At 40.3% G+C, this 23084-nt stretch overlaps 1 long non-coding RNA gene across 1 annotated transcript; it reads right to left on the reverse strand.

Annotated features, from left to right (window-relative positions):
* Positions 1 to 1322: 1322 nt before the first annotated feature.
* LOC106947192 (uncharacterized) lies at positions 1323 to 22991 on the reverse strand. The gene is made up of 2 exons (XR_001424938.1): positions 21317 to 22991; positions 1323 to 1498 (listed from the first exon to the last, which is right to left on the reverse strand). It is a non-coding gene; the product is annotated as an uncharacterized LOC106947192 (long non-coding RNA).
* Positions 22992 to 23084: the final 93 nt, after the last annotated feature.

Below are 23084 nucleotides of genomic sequence, written 5' to 3' on the forward strand. Positions count from 1 at the left end.
AACCGATTCATTTGGATCATTACTCTGGATGTTTCTTTAACCTTTATGGAAAAAAATAACCCTGAAATTTGGCTGAATCTGTTCGTACTGAGTGCAACTAAATCTTTTTCTGTGTCATCAGGAGTCTGACCTCGATTGTTTGGAGGAACTGTTGTCTAATACATTTTAGGAAATGTTATTTTCTGTTGCTTCCACCTTTGGATATCTTGTTTTGATGGGAGGTTTTAGAAATGTTGAGGTTTTTTATGTTTTCAACCGCAGAGTCACTAACTATATCAGGCTGGGCTAACCCATTAAAACTGACATTTCACTGCTTTTTTAAAATAAGAAAACTGCATTTCTAGCTTCCCCTGACAAGCAATATACACCACCATTCAGGCATAACATTATGACCACTGGTATGATCATCTCTACATGCCATCTGCTAGTGGGTGAAATACTAGAAGTGATAATTGTCCTGAACGTTTAGTACGTCATTAGAAATGTGCATAAGTTTCACAAGGACCAAATTGTGATGACTAGACACTTGGATCAAATCATCTTAAAACCTTTGACCATGAAGCAATGGGGGAAGGTGGCTTGGTTCTTTTACATGAAGTAGATTGTTGGGCGTGCATGAATTGTTTACCTGGGAAACATGTGGCAGCTGGACATCTTTTGGGAGGATGGCTTGACTTCCTCCCAGTATGCCACTCGAAATTTACCTTACCCTTCCACATGTGCTTTTACTGTTTCTCTGTGATGGACTGGAAACCTGTACAGTCTGGATAGGACCCTGCATGGATGGGTGTAGCTCCTTTCAGCAGGATACTTCACTCTGCCACAAAGCCAGGGTTTTGAAGAGTTGATTTTGCCTTTAAAACAAACCTATTTTACCTGTAGGTTTGCGTAGCACACTAGTGCAGCAGACGGTCATAATGTTATGCCTGATCTGTGTGTTCTATTTAGGAGTTTATATTTAGAGAATCTTGTTTGTATCCAGTTAGTTGGTGATTAAAGTGCTATCAGTTCATGATGTCATGCCCATCTGTTGCTGCAAATTAATCAGCAGAGCTTTCCATTGTGATTTAGGTATACATAAAAATATTATAAAATTCTGGAAGAAAAAATATAGATGAAGTTGTTTCCTTGCATTATTTTGAACCTCAGTTCTTCTACAGTCAATGTGTGTGTGGGTCTTTTTTTTTTTTTCATTATATAACAAAGCTTTATTAGTTTCAGCAGACGTGGCTCCAGAAAAAAAATCCGACTCCACGATTCGTTTAAACTTTTATAAACTTACGTTACTCTGAAATTTACCTGCTACGACCATCCTCTCCTCCCTTCCCTTCAGAGCCCGCTCTCTGCTCGGCAGCTCGGTCTTATCGGTCATTCTGTCAGCGGCGAGCAGCGACACGTACACCAGCAGCAGCCCTGCGCACTTTCTGAGTGTCTGTGGAAACCAGGCCGAGCACGGCGGAGCCTTCCGGGAAGGTTTCATAACGGCCCCCATCACGGACTTACGTTAAACGGCGAGGACGGGAGGGAGCGACACCGGAAAGGGGGAAAAAAAAAAAAAAACGCCATCAGGATGAATATTCATGGCACGTGGGCCACGTCGTGCGATGCATATTAACTAGTCAAGGGGTTAATATGACTTTGGCACAAAAGCCTGCAGAGCACCGAGTGCGGGAACGAAATTAAATTTAAATAAATATCCACCACATTCAGCATGCAAATGAGCACTCACCAATTATCTGCTGCCGTTTTGTGGGAGGTGCTTCTGGTGGAGCAGGTTAAAGTATGGATGTATGAAGTACCAGTTTTAATGGTCTGTGCAAGTTTTGGTAACTGGATGTTTTCATTAGACACCAGCAGAAGTGGTGAGAGTAAACCAAAAACTGTCCTCAAGTCAGAGTAGCACTACTTACAGTTTTACTCAACAAAACAGTGAAGCAGCCATCAAAGAAACAAAAAAAAGTAAATATGTATTTGTTTATAATTAATATAATATTTTAAAAAAAATTTGGCACACAAAATTATAAAAGTATGCAAATTCTGGTGTTTCAAAGAGTAAAAAATAAACACAAATACATAACAGTTAAAATATAAAATTACTGAGAGGAAACATTTCCAAATGAAATGTGTTCAACAGAAAGCTTGATATCAATCACTTCAGTAGCTAATGAAAGTGGTTTATCTACTTTGTATACTATCAATCAGTCAAGTTTATTTATAAAGCACATTTCAGCAGCATGGCCTTCAAAGTGCTTTACACTGTGAAAACATTAAAAACTGATCAATAAACACACGATACAGTCAACAATTGTGAAAGACAATAACACACATTAGATTTTGTGAAGTGAATTTGTTAAAATCATCAACACATCAAATATGTTGATCAATGTTTCATTTATTATTGTTCAAAAGCAACTCTAAGCAGGGGGGTTTTTAGTCTCCATTTAAAAAGACTCAGTGTTTCAGCTGTTTCACAGTTTTTGGGAAGTTTATTGTGGCACATAAAGCTGAATGTTGCGTTTGATTCTGGTTCTGGGGAGGCGAAGCAGACCAGATCCAGAAAACCTGAGAGGTCTGGAAGGTTGATCTTCCCAGAGCAGATCTTTAATATGTTTTTGTGCTGAGCCGTTCAGTAATTTATAAACTAACTAACTAAAGTCTACTCTCTCAGGGTGGAAGGACTTTAAACTGGGTTGATGTGCTCTCACTTCCTGGTTTTAGTGAGAACACAAACAGCAGCGTTCTGGATCAGCAGCAGCTGTCTGATTGATTTTTTTAGGCGGACCTGTGAAGACACCATTGGATTATTAAATATATTATGCAGGGCACTTAGGGACCAGAACTGTCCATCAATAGCTCTGTGAATACTTGAGAGCCCCTTTAAAACACTTATAAATGCCTGTTTTAATAGTTTAAACACTAAATATGAATTAATATGGATACTGGAAACCATCTTGGCTCTACCGGAAGACTTTCATTTATGATAATATATAACTATGATTCTTGAAGAAAACTCAAGTATTTTAAATACTTTTTCTAAGTAATCTAAAACCAAATTCATTAATTAATTCTTCAGTGTTTCCCTTCAGGGGCCGCCGCAGTGAATCATCTGTGCAACTTCTACAGCTTCGTTATTGATTTAGCCAAGTACTTTGGTATTGTGAATCAAACTTATCTCACTATGTTTTCACATAAAAAAAATATATAAGTGGGTAAATAAAACTGAATATCAAAGAATGACATTTTCTATCAAAGTCTTTTAAAGGTACAGTTCTCCACTGCTTTCAACTTGAACTTCAGGAAGACCTAGCGATGGGACGGTAATGATGATAATTGTTTGTCAGTGGGAGCATAAAGTATCATTCCTTGTTCTCTGATTCAGTCAATGAGAACAACAAAAAAGAAGTACTCAGGGCATTGTTCCCATATTCTGCAAGCCAAAATAACATCACAGCCTCCTCTACAACCCTTCCCTCCTCCCTGTCTTCCTTTCTCCCCTCTCTTATCTGCCAGAGAAATGAAGCTCAGTCACCTGTGGAGGAGCTGAATGCTGAACAGAGGGACTTTGCAATGCAAATGCCAGGTAATTACCCGAAAGCTAGGAGAGTGGAAGCACACAGATGAAAACAGAGCAGGCAGAGTAAGAGCGGAAGGTAGAAGGAGAGATGAACCAAGTGCTAGGTTCACATGCCTGTTGATGCCGGATGATTGGGGTGTAACTGTGAGTTTGGAGAGGCGGTGTGGGAAGAGGAGAAGGGATGAGGTACAGAGGACCAAAGGGATGTGAAGACACTACATAAATACAGTAGACACAGTGTGTTCTTTTTCTCCCCATTCTTCTCTGCTTCTAAAAACACGCTTCCCACTTAAAAATCAATCAATATCATTTCTGTAACCTCTGCAGAGTTGTGATTTTAGAAGGATCTACTTTAATTTGAAGGAATTTCTGTGATCAAATGAATGTAGAAGGAGTGGATATGTGTGTGCTTGAGCGCTTTTGTGCACATGAGCGTACGTACACGCTTTCTTACAAGCACTTGTGCAGACATGCATGCATGGAGTGGTTGCATGCATATATTTGACTGTATAGCTGGTGTGTTGTAGCGGAAGATTTAGCGAGCATGCCAGCTTGCAGCTGTTTGATTGTCAGACAGTGAATGCGGAGAGATGTGCAGATGCGATTATCAAAGAGATTATGAAATGACCTGGAATTAAACACTGCGGCAGACTTTACCAGGGTATCACTCCTTGTTAAGCCCCGGGTTTGATGGGAGACACTTGGTTAGCCAGGTCACATACCTGCCGTATGCACTGTAAGCTGACATGCTTGTTTAAATTCACTTCATGGAGACATAAAGCACTGCTTAGACAGACTCTTTACATGTCTCAAAATACAGTCACTGGTATCAATTTCATTAACGTGGGGCTTTTAATGATTTATTTGAACTTTTACTTTTCCAGGGTGGAATGTTTTTTAAAGTGAAAAACTATAATAAATATGAAAAACAAGAAATTGGTGGACAGGTCTAAGTTTAACATATTTTTTCCCATACATAATGTGTCAAAATGATAAATATAGACTCAAATATTAACATTCACACAGTGAATGTTTTTTTTAATACCTTCAAGCAAGAAAAGAAAATCCAGACATTTTTTCTAGCAAATTTCTAACAAATTTCTGGCATCATTCTGGATTTCAACTTGTTTTGGCTCCATTAAACTGGTTGATCTCCTAAGACGGACCCTTCTTTTAAGAGTACTCAATAAGTTTTCATCAGGTTTGGACCTATTGGATCACCATCTGTATCCAAATTTCAAACATCTTCTCCAAACTCTCACCCTCAGATGTAATCAAGTTTGAATGAAACTTGCAGTTGCACACATGGACAAACCAAAATGTTTCTGGAGAAAGGTTTTATGATCAAAAAGGGACAAAGATTGACTTGTTTAGCCAAAATGTCAAGAAATAAGTTTATAGGAGTCAAGAGAAGACTTTCAAAACTTAGAACACAGTATCAGTTGTCACATGGTGGAGGTAGCATCATGCTGTGGGTTTGTTTGGCTGTCACAAATTTAGAAAGAAAGGAGACTACCTACATTTTTATTTTACTATTTCTAGAGCAAATCTAGAGTTTGATGTTGTGAACGTGGACCAGTTGGGTGTTTGGATGGAACATTCATCCAAAGCTAATGCTACAGACAGCTTAATTTGAACTTAAGATGATTTTTCTCCAGTACCAGTGATGTTTAAATTCAATTTGATGTTGTTTCAGGTGAGTAAATAAGTTACATCCAGAACTTAAAATGCATACAATGGCAAAGTTTTGACCTGGCCCACTTTTGCTTTTACAATGCAGAATTTTGATCCTGTGGATTTATGAAAATCAACAGTAAATTCAGACTTGTGAACACAATTTTTGCTTAAAATCATCACTGAAATTGGAGTTTGAATATCCATCCAGCCTCCAAAAAGAAAAGTTAAAGGAAGTCATTAAAAGTTGAAATTAACATTCCTGCAGTTAAAGAGTGGATGCAAGCTTCTTACCAGAACTGACCAGAAGAAGAGGTCGTCAACCTGGAAACTGCTTTGCTTGTTTAGTGTAATTGTGGCTTTTTAAAAGTCTCACTTAGACTAATTAGAATAATAAATCATGCCGCCTCTGTGTTTTTAAAGGACTCTTTTCGTCTCGCTAAAGCAGGTGGGATTGTGGGCTGGTGAGAAAAAAACAAAGGCTTTGATTGCTCTGCTGAAGCTGCTGCTTCAATGTGGTTCTCTGGCAGTATTCACAGACCAGAGTGGGAAAAGCAAACTTGACAAATTTTCATTCATATGCCTGCCTGTGCTTGAGTTCACTTGCCATAAATCAGTCGGCTTATTGCAGAATGGGAAGAGATGGAGGCCAGTTTGAATGACTTGGAAAGGTGAGGGTGGTTTGGACAGTGGTGCATTTCCAAGAATTTGCAGCAAATATATTCTCTGCATAGGTCATTCGGCTATAGCAGAATCTCATTTTTCTCTCACTTTAGAGACTCAACACAATGTAACAAAGTGAAAATCATGATGCAGCAAATGGTGACATGTTAAGTTGATTTATATGAACGTCAAGGGGAGAATTTTTTTTATTGTGCTCATAAAATCTGAATAAATTTAGAATTTGAACAAAGACAAGTTTACTCAATATAAATAGTAATTTAAGAAAGCATGAGCCCTGAGATTTTCTGGCTTAATGAAAACTGTACCTCATTTTTTGCACATGTATATGATAGAGATGGGATGGACCAAATGCAGACCTACAAAGACATGACTGTCCTCTCAAACTGAAAGACTGAGTCAGAAAAGGAGCTGCAGGGACCCACAGCTCTGGAGGAACATAAGTTGTCTAGTTGTGATAAAGCTATGTATGGGACACAGCAATTACTTGGAAGGAGGTGGATTTCTGCAGCTCCTCCAGTAAAGACTGGTAAGGTACCATTGCAACCTCATGTCTTTTTCTCTGATTAGTGCTCTCCTGTCTGGTCTGTCTGCTTAGGTGGACATCCATGCCTTGGTAGATTTACAGTTGATGGATTTAGCAGAGCTCTGATAGACATTGCTTTAAATTTCTTTGCAGTTTTATTCATCTTCAGGAAATGGGTTTCTTTTGGTTGACTTCTTCAACGGCCTGCCTGCAATCTAAATCGGTTTAACACCGAAAATCTATCAAGGCGTCTATTTTAAAGAAGAGAAGTGGACAAATATAGTCCAGAAAGACGCACCCAACCCACCAAACCAACTCAGAAACACAATTGATCACTTAGAATATCCTAGTGCTTAATTTTGGACTGCAGGAACTTGACGGATCGGGGGGAAAACCACCTACCACTGCATGTGAGTGGGGTTTGAATAACTACTGTGATTCAAACCATTTTCCTTCTGTCCTGTTAGCTCACTGCTCTGACCTCTGAACCGTCAAACTGGCCCTCAGACATGTGAATAATTTGAAACTAGAGGAGTCAGAAATGGGACTTTTTGTTGGATAATTGAAAAGCCTTTGTAATATAAATGTTTCCCAGAGCTTGTCCCGTTGCTCCACTGATTAACTGTTTGATCAATGTAAGACTAAAATGAAGCAAAAATAACAAAAAAACACAGTAACATTATTACTGCCTCTGAAATATTCTTAAATATAACACAACTTTGAACTTAAGTGAAGTGTATTACTGTCACTTCTGAAATGTTTCCACTCTACAGAAGAAAGCTGTCACAACCTCTTGTGTTTGAAAGTGATTACACACTGCATGCTCTCATACTTGTGTGTGCATTCCTCTCATTTGACACTACCTGAGTCTATGCAGTGCATACTTGGCTTTCCTATGCTTCTGAGGACAGACTTCCAATTAGTTTTTCACTTTCATGTAGCATAACGTTTTAAACTTAGTTTTGCATTTGTTATGTCAGCAGTTCAAATAATTAATTCGACTTATGAAGTGACTCTTGAATTATTGTCAATATTTACACTTTAACTCAAATTTGGAGTGCTCTCAAAACTTAACACCACAAGGATCATCAAGGTCTGCAGTTTAGCAATAAAAGTACTCTCCATGGAAACTGTAGACTTCTCAACATAATGAAATAAAACAAAAACACATGCACCGTATAAATAGATTAGGCTCCTAATGAAGAGCTAGTTATTGGAACTTCTTTAGGAAGGGGTATATTGTTCTTATGTTCTTACGCTCCAATAAATTTTTTAAAGACGGCCAAAAACATGAAGTAAGACATTCAGATCAGTAACGTTCAAAGTGAGACAGAATGGCTGCTATATCTGTGTCATGTGATCTGCTACGATATCCCTGGACAGATAAACGTGTGTAGAGAGAGAGAGAAAGAGAGAGAGAGAGAGAGAGAGAGATAATGGTGGGGACAGAGCAACTAAAAATCATTCAAATGTAAGACTTTCAAGCTTACATGTATGAGGCAGAACCAGTTTTTGTGTCAGTTCTGTTGTCACAAAATTAACTGGAACCGTACTTCAATATGATACAAGTTGAATCATCAACAGGTCATATTACAACAGAGCAGAAGCTAATGTTAGCATTTTTAGCTATTGTTTTTGTAGCAGATATATTTTTCCACAGTAAGATTTTGTAAACATTTAGAATGCCATGAAGCATTTAGTCATCAGATATATTTGGGTGATTCGATCATGACCTTTTTGGAATGCTCATCACTGCTGTTGCAAATAAATGATAAAATCAATCAATCAATCAAATTTTATTAGTATATCACATTTCAGCAGCAAGGCATTTCAAAGTGCTTTACATAATTAAAATAAAAACAGCATGTAATAAACAGTGAGAAAGAGAAATAAAAAGCTGTAGAACTTTAGTTTAAAACTACATTTTAGGTGTTACTTTGTGAGAACACAGTAGCAGCTTTCTTAACCATGTAAACTCATGTTAAAGCAGAACACTAAGAAAACAACAGCTGGGAAAAAGTACTGGTTGAAGAGGCTGCAGCGTCCTGAACGTCATAGGAGGTATATTACTGATGAAATGTGGCGTGCTATTTTAATGCTGCAGAGTTTATAAGCTCATAAATAGAACTGTTTTTAATGAAGTTTACTGGAGCTTTGGTTATTATTTTATATCCTAACTTTGCTTTAAACCTGCCTGCTGTGTTCCTTGGTCTTCATGATGTTTCTGTCACAAACCTCCGAGGCCTTTTCAGAACAGCTTGATTTATTCTGTACGCTACACATCAGTGGACTGTGTTTTCTAACTAGGTTTGATGTGGATTTTAAAGGGGCTCAAATATGCATTTCTAAAAAATGTGAACCCATCCATCATTTCCCTTGTTACCTTTATGTGGGCCTATCACATAAAAAGCCAAATTTATTTTTATGGGTTTTTGGTTATGATGTGACAAAATGTGAAAATGTTCAGGGGGTGTGAAGACTTTTACACTTTGCTGTATGTGAAACAAGCAGCCAGACAGAGAGCAGGTGGATAAAAGCAGAAAAAACAAAAAAACGACATGATGGGCGATTTGAGTGAGATGAGTGCTGCTCCATAATGCCGGTCCACTTCCTCTCCATCTCGCTCCAGCCTTGCTAAGAGCGGCTGGGCTAAGCTACTCTTGCCCTACATACAGCCTAAACAGCAGATTACCGACTGTCCCTCTAATCCCATGCACCGGGGCATGTGCCACTGTCACCATGCACGAACCACCCAATCACCCTGCCGCCTCTGTCGCAGCCCCCCGCTGGGCTGGTATCCGAATAACCTCCCCCCACTCCAAACCCAGACCACAGCAGCTTCTCTCATTCTGGTTTCTGTCTGTTATTGTTTTTTTTAAATTTAGTTCAATCTGCAAAAAAGCTCGCTCAAAGCAAAAAGTATTGAAAACCTTAGTCTATTTGCTGCTCTTCTTCTTCTTCTTCTTCTTCTCCCCTAGCAACACCCCCTCTGATTCCACATCCTCTCCCAGCTTTAACCTCCTCATGACCACCTGGCATCATGGCACAGCCTCCTCCAGTCCCCCGGCCTTACCTAAACCAGCAGACCTGAGATTAGGGTTAATCTGGACCTTGTGTCATCCTGTATCCATCCACCTCCCCCCACAGGCCCATTCTTTCCACCCTACCTCCCTTCCTCTGCTTTACCAAAGAGGCTTTGGTTTAAAATCCTTTATTGCAAACCCCCACTCCCTTTGCAGTGTCTTTCTGCGTGCTGCCAACTGCAACTTTTCCTCCTGCACCACGTCCTCAGCCAATCCTCCAGCAGACACTGGGAGAACCTGTCCCCGAGCGATGAGATGCTTGCAAAGGATTTTTTTTTTCTGATCGTCTCCTCCGTTAGAATAAATCTGAAATTAGGCGTCTGCAGAAATGCGCTAAAATAAAACAAGAAATCTGTTCATTTCTACAAAGTGAAACATAGAAAGTCTGCATCCATGAAGAGTTTTTTTATACTTAAGTTCGGGACAGAATAACTAAACAATTCATCCCTCCGTCTTCGCTACTGATCAAGGCTACCCGATGCATTTAGTGATTTCTGTTCTAGCCGGAGGACTGAGTGAAGATGTGAAGGCCTGAGTTGGAGGAAGGCTTTTATAATAGGTGGAGAAAGAAAAAGCAAAGATGAACAAAGCAAGGAGACAAATAAAGAGCCAAAGTGCTAATGCTCCCTTCTTTTTCTTTTCTTTTTTCTTTGTCTGTGGAAGTAAATGGCAAATTCCCCCTTAAGCAAAGTCTCCCATCTTGAGTTGAAAGGCCAAAAAAAAAAAAAAAAAAAATTTGGCTGACGGATACTGGTAGAAAAGAAGAATTAAAGTTCCAGCGGAAGTGGCGGCAGATGTAGGCCAGTGAGGATGAATAAGGAAACTTAAATGTAAAGGGAAAAATAAAAAGGCCCTTGAGCATAAGAACCTGAATGAAATGATGCTTTCATGATAAAACAGAATGCAGAATGTCGTGGCATGATCAGAAGATGCACAGCTTATAATGTTAATATCCAATTCCTTGTGTAGTTCTAGTCAATTTGCTTAGCTGTGTTTAAGTTATTCACATTTTTCACCATGTATGTTTTTTAAATTTTAATTAAAGTGTGGATACACCCTTTAAAATATCTCAAATCCTAAATTCCTCATTCTGTTGCCTTCCTGTGAAAAGAACAAAAATGCAGCTACATAACAGTCATTACATGTAGAGGTGAACCTGTAGGAGTGACTGACGAAAAGCAAGCTCACCCGCTGACGGGTGGGAGAAAAAAAAGTCAAAGAGGAGAAGCGAAAAGCGTTCGAACTGGTTGCGCAAAAAAACGTCCTCAGAGAGCAAGAAGGAGAGAGCAAGCAATGTGGTTAATGGACGTAAATTAATTGCTGTCATGTGGATTCTGATCCCAATAAATCAGGGTCAGTGAGGTCTCTGGTGCCATCGCTCCATCACTGGGATCCTGCAGGAAGAAACCTTCATCTCACACACACAGACACACACAGCGACTCGCAGCTGTACACATAGAAATATTTGACTTTTTTTAGTTGAGAATTAAAATTAAACATGCAGGTAGAAATAAAATTTCCCCCCAAAAAACAAACAAAACCTAAAATAAGAATGCAAAAATAATATCAAGTTATTGCGGCACTCCTTGACTGTATTTTGGATGCCGGATCCTCGCATAAGTGAGGGTTTTTAAAAAAATGCACCACAAGTCAAGGCAAGACACTGGATGCCAACTGGTGCAGATCTAACTGGGTTATAAATGCAATGTGCCTCAATAAATTAGCAATGCTTATTATTAAAAATTACCAGTGTGCTTTCTGCTTAGCTAGGCTGCAAAATTGATTTACCTTGTTTTCTGACCATGGCCGTCACAAACACTTCCTCTCTGCTCTGAGAATTACTAAACGTGCTAATCAGAAAATATGTGATCCATGTATTTTAATTACAATTCACACAAGAAAATTCAAAAACAAAAAGTGGTAAAAGAGGCCGCAGCACTGCAACAACCCACAGATGAAACTCGGAACAAAAACGCCGTCCACGCTGAAGTTGACATTTTTATATTTAATTTATAACCACTTACAGTAAAGCATGCCTTATTTTGTATACCGCACATTGTGCCCTCTTTGATACCGTATGCCCCAAAGCAAATCACTCATGTTCAAACAATAATATCTGAATGCGAGCGAAATGGTGCAAAATGGGAAGTAGGTCACATAGCAATTTATTTGACAAAAAGGGGATGGGGGGTGGGGAACTGGGACAGGGTGTATGCAGAGGCAGCAGCAGCAGCGAAGGTTTTCGGGACCAGAGATCAGATTTTAACGGAGAAAGTGATCGATCCAGGAAGAAAAGTTACAAACACTTAACGCTCATTAGATCTGTGTTTGGGCTGGTGTGAAGCTGGAACAATAAGCTCGGCATGAAGTCTCACACACACACACACACACACAACAAATAAAGCATGCTTACTTATCAGAGGCGTCATTGTCTGTTCTTGTGAAACTGAGACCAATTTCGCAGCGTTGCAACGATACTGCGCTTCAGCACAACTGACACAGAGAACGGCAGCAGCATTGATCAGCTATCAATGAGCAGCCCAATAATCCTGACCAATATATAACAAACTGATTTCTAAATATATTTTAAAAACTCTGTATAAATTACAAGTATATCACTAAGCATCACATATGTATGACAACAATAAAAAACATTTCAATCCCATGTATTTTTTCTGATAAACTCCACTTTTTATTTAGGAATAATCTTGCACTTGTAATTTATCTAAAAACTGTAAATATTTTTTTAATCAAAAATAAACAAAACTGTCTAGAAAAAAAATATTCAAATGCAATATGAAAATAAATTACAAGTGCAAATTTAGAGGCTATTTAAAAATGCTACATTTCTATGCATGAGTGAAATCTGATATTTAGAGACGACTAATATAAAACATTTTATTAGATAAATATGAGGATTGTAGGCAAGATATGACAAAAAATAATCATTTGAATAATGTCACAGATATACAGTTACACACACCAGGTCTGAGGAGTGTTGGCTGATGCGGCCCTCTTTGCATGTTTAGAGACGATGTCATGTACATCCTCTGCACAGACTGCGCTCAGGACCTGTAAAGCCACATTAACACATGAGAGAGGCTCTGGAGCACCAGTCTTTTCTAATGACCCGATAATCCGACCCAAATGCTGCCTGCTTGCTAATCTCCCCATCAGATTACCAAAGTGGGAGACGAGCACTGCCTATTTGTCCCTGCCTGCCTGCCTGCCTGTCTGTCTGTTTCTGCCTGTCTGTCTGTCTCTTCTGGCTTGTCTCTTTATATAATCGCTTGACTCTTTTTTCCCCGTGTTTCTCTGTCTGATAAAAAAAAAAAAAAAATCTTTTTTCGAGTCTTTCTGATCTTCGCAGCTGCCAGCTAGCAGTGGTTGCACGCCCGTTTGCTACTCTCGTCTTTAAAAATTAAGGACGAAGTGCGAAGACGTAAAAAACGCTGTAAGAAATATTTGTTCTGCCATGTTTTTGATGTGGACAAGGTTAAACTTTTTGTGAAAAAGCACCATTTATGCTTATACACCATAGCATGCAATTAAAGGGAAAATTAAAGAATGATCTTTAACAGAAAAATATGTATATATAAAAAAAAAAAAAATCTTGTCTTCACAAACAAAAACAGGATCTCTCTGGTGTTTCACACTGGAGCTCTGCTCCAAGGTGTCTGAGCATTTCAGGCGGAAAACATCCAACCTAACATCATGTATGTCTCCCATCAGCATGTCTGCATCTACATGTTAGCCTTCCAGGCCACATAAAATGTCACGTTAAATCTACAGAAAGGCACTTTGAGGAGCCCGCTCCTCGGCTCTGTACGTGCATTTAAAATTTTTGTGCATATATTTGACACACGTATTTACAAAAAGCTCAGACGGAAGCCCAGTTTGCACACGGATAAACAAAAGATGTCTGATTTACTGCTTCAAATCTGTAACTGTGAGGAGTTAGTGACAGATTATGGACGGTGTCTACGTTTCATAAATTGTGCACATCTGATGTGTTTAAGGAACATTTTTAAAGATTTGTCTGCATTCTTTTGCAGAGGCTGAAATAAAATAAGTTTAACTTTTCTTTCCGCTTTTTTTCTAACTGTATCTTAATGAAGGATAATAATAATAATACCTACACTGAATAAAGGAAGCAGTGGCGCTGATGTATGAATAAATCAGATCAGCAGCCATAACAAAACGTTACATTGTTTATTGTAAAAAAAAAAACAACAAAAAAAACAGCAACAGCTTTACTCTTGAAAGTCTTTTAATGTGTGACCTATTGATTTCAACCAAAGTATTTGTGTACTTCTGCACACCAGTGGAGACAAAATACATCTGTAATGTGGAAGAAGTTCAGAGCCTTACAAAAACACTGACAAAGAAAATCTCATTCAACGACGACCAGATGAAAATATGCTCCTGTTTCTGTGTGGATACGACAGCTGTGGACACTTTTTAAGGAACGGGAATGGTGATAGCAGCAGGAATACCGGGATGAGCTAAGTGCTGAAGTGAGACATGAGACGGAAAAGAGCAGTGGTGCGCTGGAGGGAGCGGGAGCTGGAAAATAAAAAAAAAAGAGCTAAGGTCATCCCTGCTAGATTCAGCAGCGTTAGCGGGGCTCGTGTCGGTGTGCACGTGTGTGTTTGACAGGGAGAGCGAGGGGAGGGGGGGGGCTGCTGCCGCTGCCCATTTACCAGAATCAGCTGATGGCTGCGGATGATGGAGCGGGGAAGGAGTCAAGGGTCAAAGCCTCGCATTGTCAGCCCTGCTCCACTCTCTCATGGGGTTCCCTCCCTCTGCCGTCAGCCCCCCCACCCCGCCGACCCGCGGCCTCCTCCACATTAACATCCATTCACCAGCTTGGTGCATTGTTGTTGCTTGCAGCAGGAAGAGAGGATGCGATGCGTAGCTTACAGACGTCACTCCTGCAGCTCATTTCTGTTCTGCTGCGGTCGCTCCAAACCGTTCATCTGCTTCAAGTGTGTGAGTGCACTAATATGTGTTTATATGCAGGTGTGTGTGTGTGTAGGACAAGACAAGAGAACTACCCCAGCCCCCCCACTCCTCTCATCCCCCAGTATTAGATCTACCCTCTCCCCCCTCAGCTCCCCCCCCCGCCCCGCCGCCCAGTGCAAACCTCCCCCCACTTTGCCTGTGTAATCCCTGCCAGCTGGCCCTGTTGGCTAATCCCTGTGCACTGATCAGCTGGGCCATGCATCCAGTACGGGACAGGATAGGGACAGGGGCAGATAGGGGCGGGACATTCGATAGATGTGTGTTTGTGTGTGTGTGTATGGATGTATGTGAGATGGGGGGTGGTGTCGACCAGAAAGCATAAATTGAAGCCGTGCCTTCTCCTCAGCGCACTGTGTCTGCGTGTGAGCCAGTCGCCTGTCCTCCTCGTCCATCCGTCCCTTATTTCCCTGTTCTCCTCCTTCTCCCTGGGATCCTCATACATATATACCTACCTGGCTTATATATGTATATTCTACATCGTGGGCTTTTTTTCCCCATTGTTTCTGGTTTTGTCTTGAGCAGATCCAAATGGATTTTTCCTAAAGCCGATGAACGGCTAGAATTTAGCTGAGTCCGTGTTTTTTTTTTTTTCGTCCTGCTACCTTCTCCTCCTTTCCCCCTTGACTGCATGCGTGACACCTGCCTGCATCCCGTCCCTTCAGTCCCCCCCTGTTTGCTATCCCGCCACCCCTTGTGTCTTCCCAACGCAGAAGAACCCAGACAGGATGGAGATGGAGCGGCGCAGCCACAACAACTACAGCGGCAACAAACAACAACAAGACCGGGAGCGAGGACCCAAAGGAGGACACACTCTCCATCTTCTCTGCTGTTTTTCGCTTCAGCCTTAGAGAGGAAGGACGTATTCGATCAGAGAAAAGAAAGATTCTGTTTGTGGTAGCATTGTGTAGGGTAAAACGGAAAAAGAGACTGATTGCAGTGATGAAGAGTTTTTAAAAAAAAAGTGATTTCCTGGAGTGATTTGTATGATAAAAAGCTTCAATTCTGAATTTTTTCCTTCTTTCCATCACACTTTACTGCTTGCAAATCGATTTGTGCGTGTGTGTGTGTGTTGATATTTAGGTCTTGCTCTCTGGTCTGTACAGATACATGCGCAGAGTGTACAGAGCGAGAGAGAACAGTAAAGAGATGGAGAGCAGGAGGGAGGGCGAGAGGGAGATAGCGACACAGCTTTACCAACTGGGATGAAGATCGGTTTGGTCTGGTTAAGCCGTACCGAGCTCCAGAGATCAGGCGACGCGTAGAGTCCGGCGCTTTGCTCACATCAGGACGTTGCGGAGCGTCGTTGGTGTGTCCTCGTGAAAAAACGAGCGTCCTTCCTTTGTTTTGCTCTCAGGGGGAAGATGTTCTGCAGGAATGGTAGCGATCAGGTAGCCGGGCAGCTGCTCTCTTTATGGTGCAACAAAGGTAGCTTCGCTCGCTCTGCCGCTCTGGTCTCTCTGGTCTCTCTGTTCCGTTTACCCAAACAGCATCTGAAGGCTGTGAACCCTGCTTTGATGACAACACTTTTTTTTCCTCTCCCCCCCTCAAATTTTGTTGCTGCACATCCACATTTGCATGCGTGCATGTATGTGTGCCGTTCAGTGCGAGCCACCGTTTGCAGTGTGTGTTTGTGTCTTTTTCTGTACTATCTGCACAGAAAACATTATTTTTTTTAAATCAGACTGCACATTTGTGTGGGATTAACATGGCTGGCACTCTGACGTGTGAAAGACCCGCAGAGCCGCATCTGAGCCTACAGGGAGGACAGATCACAGGTGAGGAAAAGGAAATGAGAAAGTACAGCTGAGCGGAGGCAGAAATTTCTTTGCACTTTTGCAACAGGAAAGAGGCGAAAAAATGCAGCAAAAGAAGGAGCGAACTTCAACGTGCGGTACATGACAGATTAGAGGAACATGGAAGCGTTAGCTGCGAATGCTTGGAAGTTTGGGTTTGAGCTCTTTGTGTTCACAGTGGACCTTGATTTAATTTCAATACAATTAAGGCACGCGGTGAATGCCAAGAGAGAAGCCACAGTCGACCCTCACCTGCAGCGTGTAGGCGACAGGACAGGGCTGCACAGATTAACGCGCTTCACAATCCAGATTAACCAGACTGCACGCACAGATCGAAGAGGAGCAAATGTATATTTTAGGACACAGACCCACAACCACTGGGCACTGGGCGGTTAACATACTGGTTTCCATATTGTCCCAGCAAACAGAGCCATAGGCAGCATTGCAGTGTTACTCCTGCAGCCAAGTGGACAGAGGGATCACACTGGGGGGATCTGCCATGTGGTGACAGTGGGACACTTCAAAGGTCTGTGTGTTTTCTCTGAGAACACACTTCCTTATGAGGTAAAAAAAAAGACAAAAAAGAAAAATACTGCCATGATATTACTTATGGAAAGCAATAAATCAAACTCCTGCTGTGTATTTGTCTTGTAAAAAACTCAAAGTCATCCTCCTGCATGTTGGTTTATAACTTTAGCTTCGATTTCAGCTGCAACACGCTTACCTGCATTTGAAATGATCCGTTTGGATTTCTGACTTTCAGCAGCATCACACTTGTGTTTTTTCCTTCTTTGAAACATTTCAATAAAGTCGTCGTTTTATGGACTGAATTTCTATCTGTAGTATTTCTTGTTAAAGTACAAAAAAAAAAATCAAAAATAAGAAAGCCTCAAGTAATTTTAATAATGAGCAGAAATTATTGTATTAAATAAAAGAAAATCACAGCCTTACATCAAATGATTCAAGCTGCAAATCGCTGCAGGCAACAAAGATGTGAGCTGACCTACATCCCAGATGATGGAGGCAGAATATGCAGACAAAAATAAGATTTTTTTGTTGTTGTACAAATTCATTATTTACAATAAGTTGACATATAATTCAGATTTTTTTCAGATCACACACAACAGCAGCTAAAAACTTCACTAACAAATTTATTTAAGAGCAAAAGCTGTGTCTTATTTAAAAAAAAATAAGATAGATACCACAGCTTTAGAGCAGGTCTACATCTACGCATTTCTATTCGCACGCATTCATCTCCTCACAATTAAAGTGTGCAGCGGGTGAGTGTGCCACATATGTTGAGACAGAGGTCATCAACTGTTTTCAGGTCCCTCTGCCTGTCTGCACATTATGCATCGTCACAATGCTCAATACAATTAGGAGACATGCGGAGGGGGATGCCGAACACATCAAACACTGCAGAACCCCTGGTGCTGGAGAGCAGGTGACCATGTACAGACAGCCCCTCCCCCACCGCCCAGAAAAATCATCTCCCAACATGACATCTTTTTTTTTCTTTCTTACATATATGTAAGAGGCCATGAGGCCGCCATATTCAATTAATACTAAAATAAAATGAACATAAATAGCGTAAAATAGATGATTCTGAAACTTCCAACTGACAATACGCATTTAAAATGCATTGGTATAATAATATTCTCAGAAAAAGATTGTGCGATCTATCTTTTAATACAAACTACATTATGATATTTAGAGGATTAATTTTCTCATTTTGATTTGGAGATTATTTTTTTCCCAGTAAAATGCAGGAGAAGACAGGCAATCTAATTTAGTCACGTAAATAGAGGTCGGGTTGGCGACATGGCGAAGCGTCACTAATGGAAGAAAGAGATGGATGCCTTATGATAATGAGGGGAAAATAAAGCAGAACCATGACCTTGCAGTGCAAAATGAACCCAAACCGTGTAATACGTCGCTCACAAAAGGATCTCATGAGTCGAGAATGTTTTCTTTGGATCGATCTCATCAGGGTTTAAAATATATATAAATAATTTTATCTTCAATCGTAGCTGTATGATAATTAAAATTTTTATTTTATGGATTTGACCCATTTAAAGAAAATAAAACGTGGGTTGAGGATGCCACCTCACACACCATCACAAACTCTCCCATCATGTCTGTTAGTTTGCTGCTTCATCTCCGGCATGCTCTCAGCGTAATATGCACTCTGTGGGATGTTCCAGAGCTCCTCCTCCTCCTCCTCCTCTTCCTCCTCCACCTCCAGCACCACTTTCTCTTTCTTCCCCGCCGCCCTCTCCGTATGGGGCATCTCAATGCGCCCTGCTTTATGGCTGCTCATTTGCATCCCAGGAGGGGCTGAAAGGCGTCCCCAGAGACACGCAGATAAGGGTCACAGGAGAACCCCTTGAGGGCGGCACGCTTGCCTCGCACACACACACCCTCCCCCCCACCACAACACACAGACGACACGTGCCATGGAGCTCCCTCCCGACACACTCACCGCTCACCAGCCGTGGCTCTTTTATCAGCTGTTGTCACTTTGTTAGATGCCGTCCATTCACGATAAACTCGCCTTAATAAGGTTGAATCTGATTTCTGAGGGTCATCCCCAGCAGTGGGCGACACGGACTTGAAGTTTCGTCATGATATTTTGCTGTACTGTTGTGATAATGAAAAATTAGGGGTGGGCATTTATTGTATTGTTTATCATTCATGCCATAATAAGAATTTTGATTTCTTAATGATGTTAAAACCCCCCAAACTTTTCACTGTATGTTTAATGAGAGTGTAGATTAATATCATTAATTTGAAAATGTGATTCAAACCCGTTTTCATGACGTTTTCATACGTCTGCATGTAATGTTTATCATTATCACAGCAGTACTACAAAATATCGTGATAAAATTTTAAGTCGATATCTCCCACCCCCACGATAAATGTAATAAAAACGATTTCTATATCCGAGAGTGAGATACGTTTACGTGTTGCGGCGGAAAATTACCTCAGGGGTGAAGCTCGTCAAAATGCATCAACACAACGACTCTAATATGGCATTTAAAGAACAAGCACTTGACGGAGTTTGGCTAAATCGAGGCTCAATGCAGGGAAAAAAGGACAGATAGCAGGCAAAGCAGCGCACAGCTGCCAACACTCACCCGGATTAGCATCACGGTCAGAAAGCTAAACAAATAACAGAAAAAAATAAAGTCTTCGAGCTGGGAGCTGGTTCTGCTCTTTTGGACCGCCGCTACACGCTATAGGTAGTAATATTTCACATACTGAGAGCCACTCAACCTCCACCAGACAGTGAACTCTCACACCGAACATCTGCTTGAAGCTGCAGCATGTGACTTAAAGAAAACGATTTTAGATATATATTAAAATATGTCTATTATGTCTAAATTAGGTGAATTTATTGCCAGATAATTTTTTCCATTTTGCCAGATAACATAGTATCATTTATACCTAAAGCGAAAAATTAGCAACCATTCCAGGCGACTGGCAGTGATCAGTGATCGGCATCAAAAACCTGATTGGAGCATCCCTATAACATCTGTTACACTGAACCATCCAGATTAAGCCTAAAACCATCAGTGTGAAACCTCTGACAGAACGAACGTACAGCGAAAGTCAGAATGTGCACGACCTTGTTACAAAGGTCAAATTTCTGTAGCATAAATAAATTCTACAACCAAAAAACTTTTTTTTTTCCAACTTTAACACAACATGCCTAGTATACAAGTCAACTAAAAAACACACTTAGGAGAAAATAACTATTATTGTTATTCTGTTTTTCCTCCTACCAACAACTGTCCTGTCATTCCTCTGATCTTATTCAATCATCAGAGATAGTCACGTGTGGGGTACCCCAAGGTTCCATCCTCAGACGCCTCTCGTTTAGCATACATGCTTCCGCTAGCTCACGTTATGTAAAGCAATTATGAGATTAGCTCCCATAGATACGCAGGTGATTCATAACTCTTTATCATAATGTCACCAGGTGACTATGAACCCATTCCAGCACTGAATAGAGGCTGGAAACAAGTCAGAGCATGGATGTGCCATAACTTTCTCCAGCTCAGCACAAACAAAACTGAAGTTATCTTTGGATGCAAACATGAACAATGTAGAGTTAGCTACTGCAGCTAAAAACTACTGATCAGGCCCAAAAGCTGATGGGGAAATATATTTTAAGATACTTTTGTTAGTTTATAAATCACTGAATGGCTTAGCACCACAATACTTTAAAGAGCAGTTGTTTTTCTATCAAGCTTCCAGACCAATCAAGTCTTCTGGTTCAAGTCCACTCTGCATTCCCAGAATCAGAACCAAACCAGGAGAAGCAGCATTCCATGTTATGGTTCACAAATATGGAGCAAATTTCCTGGAAAAATGCATAATTGCTGAAACACTGAGTTCCTGCTGTTGGCTTGGAGGTGGCTAAAAACCCATTGTTTATGTTAAGCCTTACTTTAATCTACTGCTGACAATTAGTCTGACTGCAAGAATATCAAATAGTCAGCCAATTTATTTTTTACTAACAGGTCTACACCGGTACAAATATTAGATTTTTGCTTGTTTAAATGCGAAAAATGGGTCAAAGTGCACAGTATATGCCCTTTTGAATTTGTTTTTCCAAATGCAATATGTTGGAGGATATCAAATTATACATTACGGTGATTATTATGGCACTTAATACCCACGTCACTTTAAAATCTCTATTTTTAAGACGTACATAAACCGCTTAGACACCTCTAGCCTTGAAGAAACGTATTCAGAAATGTAGAAAATCCGAAATGAAAGCTGCAATACAGGCTGCTGTTCATTTACACACCAACGTTGCGCAAGCGTGACCAAAAATATTCTTGAAAAGCCTAATTCAGTTCATTTCTTGCAGATTGTAAAGCTTTTCTCAATTTCTCATCAGATGACGTGATAAATTTCCACACCTGTACATTTTATAGACAGTATTGCTTACCTTGTAACACAAGGCCTCGTGACCAGGAAGGAAGAGCGATGAACTGAACCCGGCTGAAGAACGTGACACGGTAAACGATCCTGTGTCGCCCTCTTGTGTCCACTTCGACTATTACAGAAATAATTTCCAAGACAGAAAATGGCGGAATGTGGATTAATCAAATATTTATGGTAATTACGGAATCTTGTACGTGTCATATTTTACAAAATGTCATTTTCCACCAATGAGTGAGTGTATGTAAGGTTTTTAATCAAGCTGAGTCACCACATTTCATGCCAAAAAGAAAATAACTGAAACGATCCGAAATACGTAGTTCTAGGATATATTTTCAATTTACCTTAAGCAGGTAGAAGATGCATTATTCTAAACACAATTATGAGAAGTTGACGGCTAAACCCGGACAGTTTCACAGCAGACAATTGACTTGAATGCCTAAAGAACAAAGGTGTCTGCAAGAACTGCATTCCATTTAGATCAATTCTAGTTTGACACACACTTAGCCCAATAACCGACATGCACCAATGCAGAGGTAGAATTCAAACCTTGTGAAAACATCAGTTTAAACTTTACTGGTTTAAAGGAGAATAAGTGCAAGTACAAATAGCCAATGAAAAGCAAAACCCAACATAACTTTGTGGAGCATCTTTATTATGCCACAAATAAAAGCCAGTAGTTCTCAAGGTTTCCTTTTTTTCTAAACTGACAATGACACCGAGCAATGCATGGCTGCAATTAATGGTTTATTATGAATGTCTGGCTGAGCAGAAATAAGAATTGGGGAGTGTGGAGGACAAGGTGACACAGAAAAGTGGAGCAGTAGGAGAGGCAAAGCAGGGTTAAAGTAGAACCTCCATCATCTGCAGGCTGATTATAACTGAGCAGAAAAAAACACATTAATACCATGTAAAAACAAGCTGAATAAAGAAGCCACTTTCAAGTCGAACATAAGGAATGCACACAACTCTGCTGAATATACCACATTTATTACTTTTGAACTGATTAATAGAAAGAGTGGGGGCAAGGCCACTCACATCAGTCATAAGAAAACGGAAGAAAAAAAAAAGCAGCCCATAGCAACAATGAGTCAACTTCTTCAAGAGACAAAGAAAAAGGCGTAAATAAAGTCCAATGAAGACTTAACAGACGGCCCCATTTTTTCCCTATAAAATTATACAGTGAGCAAAAGCTCATCAACTTAACATGTTCTCTGAATTTAAACATTTAACCCCATTCCTTTGTGTTCCTGCCTTGATCCTCCTCACCCCACCTCCCCTACACACTCCGACAACATGTGAAAACACAGAGAGCTTTACTTTTTTTAAACAAACATCTGTAGTCCTCCTAAACAAAAACGTGGCAAGCATGTACAAACAGAAACTGAAGTGAGAATAGTTGGCACCAGCCGTCGGTGAGGAATCCACTGTGGAAGAAGTTGCTCTGGATTTCTTGGTTGATGATCCGAGCATCATTTGCAGACAGGTGTAAGGTTTGCTTTTAAAGATGAAGATCTTTCCATTCTTTTTTATTTTTTTTGGGGCAGACAGGGACGCTAAATTTTTCTATTTGCTTTCTGTATGGATTTTTATCATTAAGGTTTGTGTGAGAATTACAGACTCAAGTCTTGGACCATAAAAAATGGATGCCGATCCTTGTGTTTACAAAAATAAAGGAAAGAAAGAAGGAAAGGAAAAAGCAGCATACAAGGAAAAAGCGTATGTAGTGGAATGGGGTAGGGCAAAAAAAAAAAAAAAGGATTTCAGCTAAGGAT

The sequence above is a fragment of the Poecilia latipinna genome, unplaced genomic scaffold (assembly GCF_001443285.1).
Source record: "Poecilia latipinna isolate Pla-1442-1.1 unplaced genomic scaffold, P_latipinna-1.0 Scaffold228, whole genome shotgun sequence".
In the NCBI taxonomy this organism is placed as follows: Eukaryota; Metazoa; Chordata; class Actinopteri; order Cyprinodontiformes; family Poeciliidae; genus Poecilia; species Poecilia latipinna.